Raw genomic sequence first — 8,861 nt, 5'->3', positions numbered from 1 at the left:
TGGCTCAGTGGTTGACGACCCCAAGGATCCATGAGGATTCGGGCTCTATCCCTGGCCTCGCTCAGTGAGTTGGGGATCCAGCATCCCTGGGAGCTGTGGTGTAGGTCACAGATGCAGCTCGGATCCTGTGTGGCTGTGACTGGGGTGTAGGCCAGCAGCTGCAGCTCCAATTCGACCCCTAGCCTGGGAACTTCCATATGCCGCGGGTGCAGCCCTAGGAAAAAAAAAAAAAAGTCAACCCAATAATCCTCACCTGGGTAGGTACCCAAAAAATGTGACACACCTGTCTTTACCAAGATTTGCATGGAAAGGTTCATAGCAGTATTATTCATAATAAAGTGAATACATTTCAACTTCCATCAGCCAATGAATGGATAAACCAAACGTGGCATAGCCATGCAATGGAATATTACTCAGTGATAAAAATGAACGAAGTACATGCTACAACGTGGACAAAGCCTTTTTTTTTTTTTGTCTTTTTACCTTTTCTAGGGCCGTTCCTGCAGCATATGGAGGTTCCCAGGGTAGGGGTCCAATTGGAGCTGTAGCCACCAGCCTACACCAGAGCCACAGCCACGCAGGATCTGAGCCCCATCTGCAACCTACCCCACAGCTCACGGCAATGCCAGATCCTTCACCCACTGAGCAAGGCCAGGGATCAAACCTGCAACCTCACGGTTCCTAGTCGGATGCGTTCACCACTGCGCCACCACGGGAACTCCCAGATTGAGCTTTTGTCAAAAGACCACAAAAGACCACATGGTTGACTCAATGTATGTGGACTCTTCCAGAAAAGAGAATGAAAAAAAAAAATCAGTAGAGACAGAGAGGAGATTACTGGGGCTGGAAGTGGGAATGGGATTGACAGCAAACAAGCCTGTTTGGAAACGTTGGGGAGCCAAACTCAGTGAGCATAGAACGGGTGTGGAATGGTACCCTGACAATGGCTGAATTTTGTGCTATGTAAATTATACCTCAATCAAACTGTTGACATAAAAATAAAAAAGAGGAAATGAGTTGAAGGAGGGGTTGTCTCAAATTTTTTTTCCCAGTATGCCCCTTGGCTGAAATGCAAATTTAACCACTTCCTCCCCATTGACCAGCTTTAAATACTAAGTGGGTGTTGGGAGGGTGTTGAGAGACCTTCTTATGCCATTTTCTGAGAACTTGAGGGTCAGACACACAGACTGCACACAGACCCAGAGGGCCTCCTGAAGGGCCCCTTCCATCAACACAGATCTGGTTCTGAGGGGACTCATGTTCACCCCAAAGGACATGGCAGCTGTTGAATTTCCACCTCCCAGAGGCCAGGGATCGAACCCGCGACCTCATGGTTCCTAGGCGGATGTGAACACAAGAGGTTGAGTAGCACCTGCGACATCTCACCCAGTCCCGAAGTCATGGCCCAGAACACTCTTTGGAAAATGTAAATTGGATTAAGCCACGCCTCGGAGAACATTTCAGATGACAGGCCCTCGGAACCACATCTACCTTCCACGCCACACCCCTCCCCATCCTGCAAGGTCCCGGGTGGTGTGCAGGATGTGGGACTTCGGTGACCCTGCCTCCTAGCATTCCTTGCTGGCTCACTCCATTCCCCACACTGTTCTCAACTTCCACACTCCTTCTCGCCTCAGTGCCTTTGCACCTGCAGGTCCTTCTGCCTAAAATATTTCCTCTGTGGCTGGGGTATGTCTTACCATGCAGGATGCCCCTCTCTGCCACTACCTAGACCTCTCCTCAGTTTTTTTTCTGATTGTACAATTTGCATTTGGTTTGTCCATTGCTTCCTGATGTCTGTGTCTCCCACCAGAATCACGGTTCCGTGAAGGCTATTGCTTGTGTGTATTTCCATGAGGTATCCCCAGGCCAGAGCCAAGGGCATGTTCAGTGCTGGTGGGTAGAAGGCAGGAAGGAGAGAATGGATGACTGGAGGGGGTGGGTGGATAGAAGGACCGATGAATGGGCACGTGGTTGAGTGGGTGAGCAGAGAGAAGAAGGGGAGGGAGGAAGGCAGGCAGCTGAGGGGAGGAGGGATTGCACATCCTTGGGTTAACATACCTGTAGAAGCGGTATAACAGGTGATCAAGAATGTCAACTCAGGAGTTCCCATCGTGGTGCAGCAGAAACAAATCCGACTAGGAACCATGAGGTTGCGGGTTCGATCCCTGGCCTCGCTCCGTGGGTGAAGGATCCGGCGTTGCTGTGAGCTGTGGTATAGGTCGCAAACACAGCTTGGATCTGGCGTTGCCATGGCTCTGGTGTAGGCTGGCGGCTGCAGCTCCGATTAGACCCCTAGCCTGGGAAGCTCCCTATGCCGCAAGTGCAGCTCTAAAAAGTAAACTCAGGAGCCTGAACGACCGAAGTTCAAATCCCAACTCTGCCACTCCCCAACTGTGTGACCTTGGACAAGTCACTGAACCTCTCTGAGCCTCTGTTTTCCTTTCTGTAAAATCAAGATGAAAGTGATGATGGGCCAAAGAGCGTTCTTTGAGCTATCCTGAGGCTAACGTGAGCTGATGCATTTTTCGAGTCCTTAAAATTCTGGCACAGAGTCAGCAACCCCCCCCCCACATTTTAGCTCATTTTTTTCACTAATTCCTTCTTTTGATCTTTTGACCACGTTCTCAGAAAATTCACCCTGGAGATCAAGAGAAAGGCTGTAGTCACTTATGATGGAGCCTGATAATGGGAGAAAAAAGAATGTATATATTTATGGGTGACTGGGTCCCCTTGCTGTGTACTAGAAAGTTGACAGAACACTGTAAACCAGCTATAACGGAAAAAAAAAAAAGTCATTTGAAATAAAAATAAATAAATAAAGAAGCATACACACAGAACATGGTTTGCGTGTGTGACATCCATAAAAAAAAGAGAGAGAGAGAGAGAAAAGCTGGCTTTCTCCCAAGATTTAGGCTCCAGAGAACAGGAGATATTTCAGTCTTGAGGAAGAGTCAAACACCCTTCAAATCGGCCGCAGGGGAATTTGTACTCAGTTCCTCAAAAACAACTAGCAAAAGAGGGAAAAAAAATGATAGAAGAAATAAATAACAAAATGCTTTCTCTTTTTTTCTCTTGGCGCGATCGTGTGGCTTAGCTGCAAACTATTTCCCAAAAATGAATTGGGCAGGGGGGAGAGATGTTTCGGGTGTTTGAGTGGACCCGTGCCATCCAAACAGCACCAAACAGCCCACATCTACCCTAGTAACACATCAAGGGTGCAACATTTGGGCCCGTTTCCATCGTCAGGGGCAGGCTGAGTAATCAGATGCACCGGGGTTCAAATTCCATCTATGACACTTCTTCACTAGAGTGACATGTCCTCAATAGCCCTCCTGAGCCTTGGCTTCTTCCAGTGGAAACTAGGAATCCTCTTCTTTGCCTCAGGGGGTTTGTGCAACAAATGAGATCACCTAGGTGCCTAAAAACGGCAAGACAGTGATGGTGGTGTTTGTGGTGGCACGGCTCTCCTGCTTGTCTTTGGAGGCTGCTGGGTGTGAACTTGTTGAATTTTGTCCCCAAGTCTCTTAAACATTTGCTGGAGACGTCTGATCCTCTCATGGGCCCTTGCTTTGGCTCGTTAGCTGGACGAAGTTACCCTCGTGGATTTCTTTTCTCCATTTTCTTCCTGAGTTCCCATGTGTTGGTGGCCAGGTGTCCCCATCTGCCATAGGGGCAAAAGGAGGCGTTAGAGGGGCCATGCGACACGCCCAAGGAATTGTCTTCTCAGGGCCACGGAGCATGGCAGCAGGAAGCCGGATTCTAAGGAAACAGGGCCAGGGAGTCTGGGAGGGGTTCCCAGATGCAGAACCCGGCGGGACCAGGCAGGCAGCCTGCAGGCGAGAAGCGGGCCAGTTTGCAACCTCCAGCAGAGGGGCTGTGGAGGGGAGAGGGCCACCGCCTCTCCAAAAGACCCTGGGGCAGGGCTCTGAGCTGCGAGTTGGGCTCTCAGGACCCCCGCGGCCTCTGGAGTCTGGTTAGGCCACTTCTGCACCCTTGGAGCCTCAGTTTCCACATCTGTGCCCTGCGGTGGTTCACGGCCGCCCTGCTGGCTTAAAGGTCAAGGCTGCGGGGCCTGTAGGGGTGAAGTCACCCGTCCACAGGAGGCAGACGTCACCCGGGTAGCACCAGATATCTTTCTAGCAGACGACCTTTTTGGTGAGCCGCGGGCTTTGCCCTGGGGCCGTGCCCCCTCCCACCTCTTTCTCACTCGGAGGGGGGGGGGGCGGGAGGAGCCGGCCTCTCTGTGGGCGGGGCCTGCGGGGAGCCGCTCACCACATCCTCCTCCTCTAGCTCCCCGCCCTGCGCACGTCGTGGGGCAGGGATGGCAGGCGCCGCCTCTGGCAGACCCACAGCCGTCTCCCCGCGGAGTGACCCCGGGGGCTCGGGGACAGACTGTCTGCCTGTTTCTCGCTGAGTGACTGACAGCCAGACAGCTGTCTATCTGCCTGTCTGCTCCTCTGTCTGCCGGCCTGACCAGCCCTTGGCTGCTGTCTGTCCATCCCCGGAGCCGCGGATCGGTCCCTGCCCCACAATCGCTGTCTTCTGTCCCGGGGTGACCTCGCTGGGATGTGACGGATGGTTGCCTCTGCGTGGCCCGCCTGCCCGGAGCCCAGCTGCCGGCTGTCTGGTTGACCGGTCGTGTGCGGTCGGGGTTAGTGCCTCGGGGCAGGCTGTGGCTTCCCACTCCAGACCCCTGCTTGTCCTCCCAGCACCCCAGTTCCCGTTCCCACGCGGGGTCGCCTGGGAGCCCCCTGGATCGCCTGGAACACAGAGAATGGATTTCTGAGGAAGAAGTGGAACTACAGGTAACTCATTTCCAGCCACCTCGTGGGGGGGGGCACCCTCTCTGCCCAGGAGGACCGGAGGGGGTCCGTGCCCTCATCACAGCAGGGGACAACGAGGTCAGCAGAGTTGGGCTGGAGTCTCCTGTTCAGCCTAGCTCAGGATGACTGGAATGCCTTTTGTGGGTCTGCAGGTGGCCCCAGGGACATGAAGGCAGGGCATGACTGAGATGGCCCCCTGAGCTTATGAAAACCTGCCTCCCAAAGGCAGGGGCTGGGGAGGGAAGGCTGGTTGCAGACCGAACATGATGCGACAGCTGAGCCCTGGGGAGGTGGAGGGGGGTGGGCATGACCTTGACTGGGGTCAGTTTGGGAGAGGTTTGGCATGGACTTTGTGCCAGGCTCTGTGTTTTTATCTCCTCTGTGTTGTTTAAATCCTTTACGATGGATTGATGTGCCCATTTCACAGATTAAAAACAGGCTCTGAGAGGTAGAGTGATTTTCCCAAAGTGACTCAACCAGTGCGTCGCAGGGTGGGCAGGTGACATTGAGGCTGGTCCTGCCCCCCCAACCCCCGATGCTGTCGCCTCACCTTTCTCATGAAAACACAAGGGGATGGGCCGAGGGTGAGGGGCAAAAGGGGTTCAGTGTGTGTGGAGGAGAGGGGAGGAAGGAGACGACCTAGGGAGGCTGAGCCTTGAAGGATGGGTTGAATTTTGACTTGTGAAAAATGGCAGGGGGAGGGGGCAGGGAAGAAACAGACACACTCCTGGCAGAGGAAGGGGTGCCGGGAGGGGAATTTAGGATGCAGAGGACCCAGGCAAGGGGGCATTAAAGTCAGGGGCTGCTCCTTAAAGGGCATCTGCATTCCCCTGGGGGAAAGTGTAGGGGTTTTACAAGCACATGATAGACTGGGGAAAGCCTGGTGGCTTCAAAGTCCAGCCATGCGGCTGGGTGAACTTGGGCAAGTTTCTCTGCTTCTTCTAGCCTCATGGCACCTCAGTTTTCTCATCTGTGAAAGGGGGAGAATGGCAGTTCCATTCTGGTTGTGAAGATTCGAGGACATGAAAATATAAAAGCTGTTGGCAGGGGGCCTGCCTAGGAAGGGAATTTGCATCCTGGGGAGCTCAGAGCCCGTGGAGGAGGGAGGCCAGTTTCCAAGAGTGGTGGAAGGTACTGGAACGCACTCGGAAACCTGTGGTTCTGCCTCCCTCAGCCCCCTGGGTTCTAATCCTCCCAGCACCAGCGCTCAGCACGTGACAGGCACGTGAAGCTCTCCCATCACCCTCACAACACCAGGTGAGGCTGGTGGCTTCATTCAGCCCATTTCACAGATGAGGAGACTGATGCACGGCGGGAAGAAGCTTGTCCCAGGTTGGCTGTGACTGTAACATGCAGAGCTGGGTTTGGAATCCCCAAGGTGACAACCTATTGGACAGGATAACACAAAAGCAAGAGTCATAGCCCAGGGGCATCTTCTGAGAGGGGGAGTTGGACCAAAGGGGCCAGGCAGACCCCAGAAGGGGAGCGCTGATCACCCGTTTCCCATGGTGGGTTCAGCAGAAGACCTGGTCCTGCCCGCCCCACACCTGGCAGGGAGTCTGGATCCTTACAACCCTGCAGTGGAAGAAACTAAGAGCCTTTATGTTGGGAGGTAGCCTGGAGAGGAGAGCAAGAGGAAGGATGTGCCCAGGTACTGCAGGCTCCCACCTGCCCAGCAAGGAAGAGAAGGGGGTTGGAGCCCAAAGAGGCTTGTGGATGGAAGAGGAGGACTTGTTGGAGAAGGGGACCAGTTGAAGAGAAGATGAAACGAGGAAAGCAGGTCCCCAGAAGCTTTGGTAGGGACCAGCTTCTCCGCAGCATCAAGACCACCCAGGTGCCTGATAAATAAATGAATGAAAGAAAAGAAGGAAGGAAGGAAGGGCAGCCTTCCTCCCAGCCAGGGTAGCTGGAGCCTTCAGAACTCTGCCAGGCCAGGTTGATGGCTCCGGCTTCTCCCCACGGCTGGGAGGTCTCCGCAGTCGGGCGGGGGGCACTGGATCTGGGTCACCAACACATTAGTGATTGTGATTTGGGGCTTTGGCAATAGCCAGACCTGGATTTGAATACCAGCTCCATCATTTGGTACCTCTGTGACCTGGAGTAAGTCACCTAACCTCTCTGAACCTTCAGGGTCAGAATCTGTTTATCTGAAAGTAAGAATGCCTATCTCGGTTTGCTGTGAGGTTTTATAGATGTGCATTTATTGAGCACTGTCCTAGGTCCTGGGGATTTGGTGGTGCACGGACAGAGCCGGTGAAGTTATAAGGGGGAAATAGCTTAGCTGTGGCTCCGAGAAAGAGTAGCTAGTATGTTTTCCTTTAAATATCATTGATAAAAATCGTTTCGTTATTACCCCAAATAGCTGGTGTAGCTTCTGGCATACACTCAGCCCTCCATAAATGGTAATTCTTATGATGGTACTACTTCCCCCTTTCTCAGATGGGGAAACTGAGGCTCCGAGAGAGGTGGGGGTTTTCTAGGGCCACCCAGGGGGTCGTTTTTGAGCAAAGCTATGAAGAGAGAGGAACAGACACTTCCTTGGGGGGGTCTTCTCCCACCATCATAGCCCCTTCCTCACACGCTTCTTCCTGCTCTCTGCTGCACCCCATCTCTGAGGGGTGGGGGGCGTAGGAAGGGGAGCCCCACCCCTACCTCATGGCTCACAGGTGCCACCGCCCCCACTCCTTGCTCTGGCGACCGGCCAAAGGGACTTTTTAATGACAGCTCAAATGAGAGCTCTGAGTAAACTTGGAACTTGTGAAACAACCTGAGAATATTCCCCGGGGTGTGGGCAGAGGCCCCTCTGAGGGCCCCCAAATGGCCTGGACACCTGCAGAAGGGCCCCGGACGGCTGGTCCTCACAGTCCCCAGGAAGGAGCCAGCTACTCAAATTGTCCCCAGGGAAGTGGGGCAAATGCAGCAGCCTGGCTTCCTGCTCAGCCCCCACCCCCACCCCCGCCCTGCTCCTCCTCGCTGTGTGACCACGGGCAAGGCTCTGAGCCTCTCTGGGCTTCTATTTCCTCATCTGCAGCAAAAGGGCTTGATGTTGTAGCCTGGGATGAGAGTCGGCAAACTTTCTCTAGTATGAGTGCATAACACTCTATGTACCTAAGCTGGGGCCAGGGCAGGCTGGCAGGGGCTTCTGAGGCAAGGGAGGGATAAAGGGCAGGTTGCCAGCCCCCCCCCACCCGCCCCCCATCTCGTGACCTCAAGCAGTCACGGCTCAAAGCATCTTTTTTTTTTTTTTTTTCTTCTGCCTTACAACCAAACCAGCTCCTGCTGGGCTGGGGGAGATGGGGCTGGGGTGAGGTGTGGCTGCAGGAGCTGAGAGCGGAGGTTGCACGGTCTGGGTGAGGTTGCCCAGCATGGTGGAGGGCAACCAGAGATTGCACAGGCAGGGAGAATTTGCTGTGGGTGGGACAAGCTCCCTCAGCTGGGAGAGGGTGCACGGGCTCTGGAGAGGTTCCAGCAGGGAGAGGCTGTTCAGGCGAGGAGAGGCTGCGTGGACAGGGATTCGTGGCCCAGCTAGGAGCAAGAGATGGACTAAGAGGGTTCACAGGCTCAGAGGTGGCACAGGCTGGGGAGGTCTCTCCCCTCATGTTCAGCTCCCACTGACTAAGCTGAAATCCCAGGGTCCTGGCACCCCTGTCCTCAGACACCCACACCACACCCCCTTTGTCCCTGCCCCCAATCCAAATATGTAAAAAGCAGCTCATGTTACTCAAACACCTGCACTGTGTCTCGTGCCTCAGCCAGGCCAGGGGCATTGCCCCCATTCTACAGATGAGAAGATTGAGGCCCAAAGAAAAAAAGCGCCCAAGGTCCCACTGGTGCTCCTGCAGCCTGAGTGCTCTGCTCAGCTAAGAACTTGCCGAGGCACCCAGGACAACCCACTGCCCCTCTATAAAAATTTCTTTCTCTCTTTTTTTTTTTGTCTTTTTGCCATTTCTTGGGCCGCACCCGCGGCATATGGAGGTTCCCAGGCTAGGGGTCTAATCGGAGCTGTAGCCACCAGCCTTCGCCACAGCCACAGCA

General features: G+C 54.2%; 1 protein-coding gene across 1 annotated transcript in view; it reads left to right on the top strand.

Annotated features, from left to right (window-relative positions):
- The first annotated feature begins 4,294 nt into the window (after positions 1-4,294).
- IL21R (interleukin 21 receptor) overlaps positions 4,295-8,861 on the top strand; it is a 40,598-nt gene continuing 36,031 nt past the window's right edge. The window contains exon 1 of the mRNA XM_047780245.1: positions 4,295-4,808. The gene's annotated coding sequence lies outside the window, so the exon portion shown is untranslated. The remainder of the gene's footprint in view (positions 4,809-8,861) is intronic.

Source organism: Phacochoerus africanus, chromosome 5 (assembly GCF_016906955.1).
Source record: "Phacochoerus africanus isolate WHEZ1 chromosome 5, ROS_Pafr_v1, whole genome shotgun sequence".
Lineage (NCBI taxonomy): Eukaryota > Metazoa > Chordata > Mammalia > Artiodactyla > Suidae > Phacochoerus > Phacochoerus africanus.
This window is presented reverse-complemented; position numbering and strand designations above follow the sequence as displayed.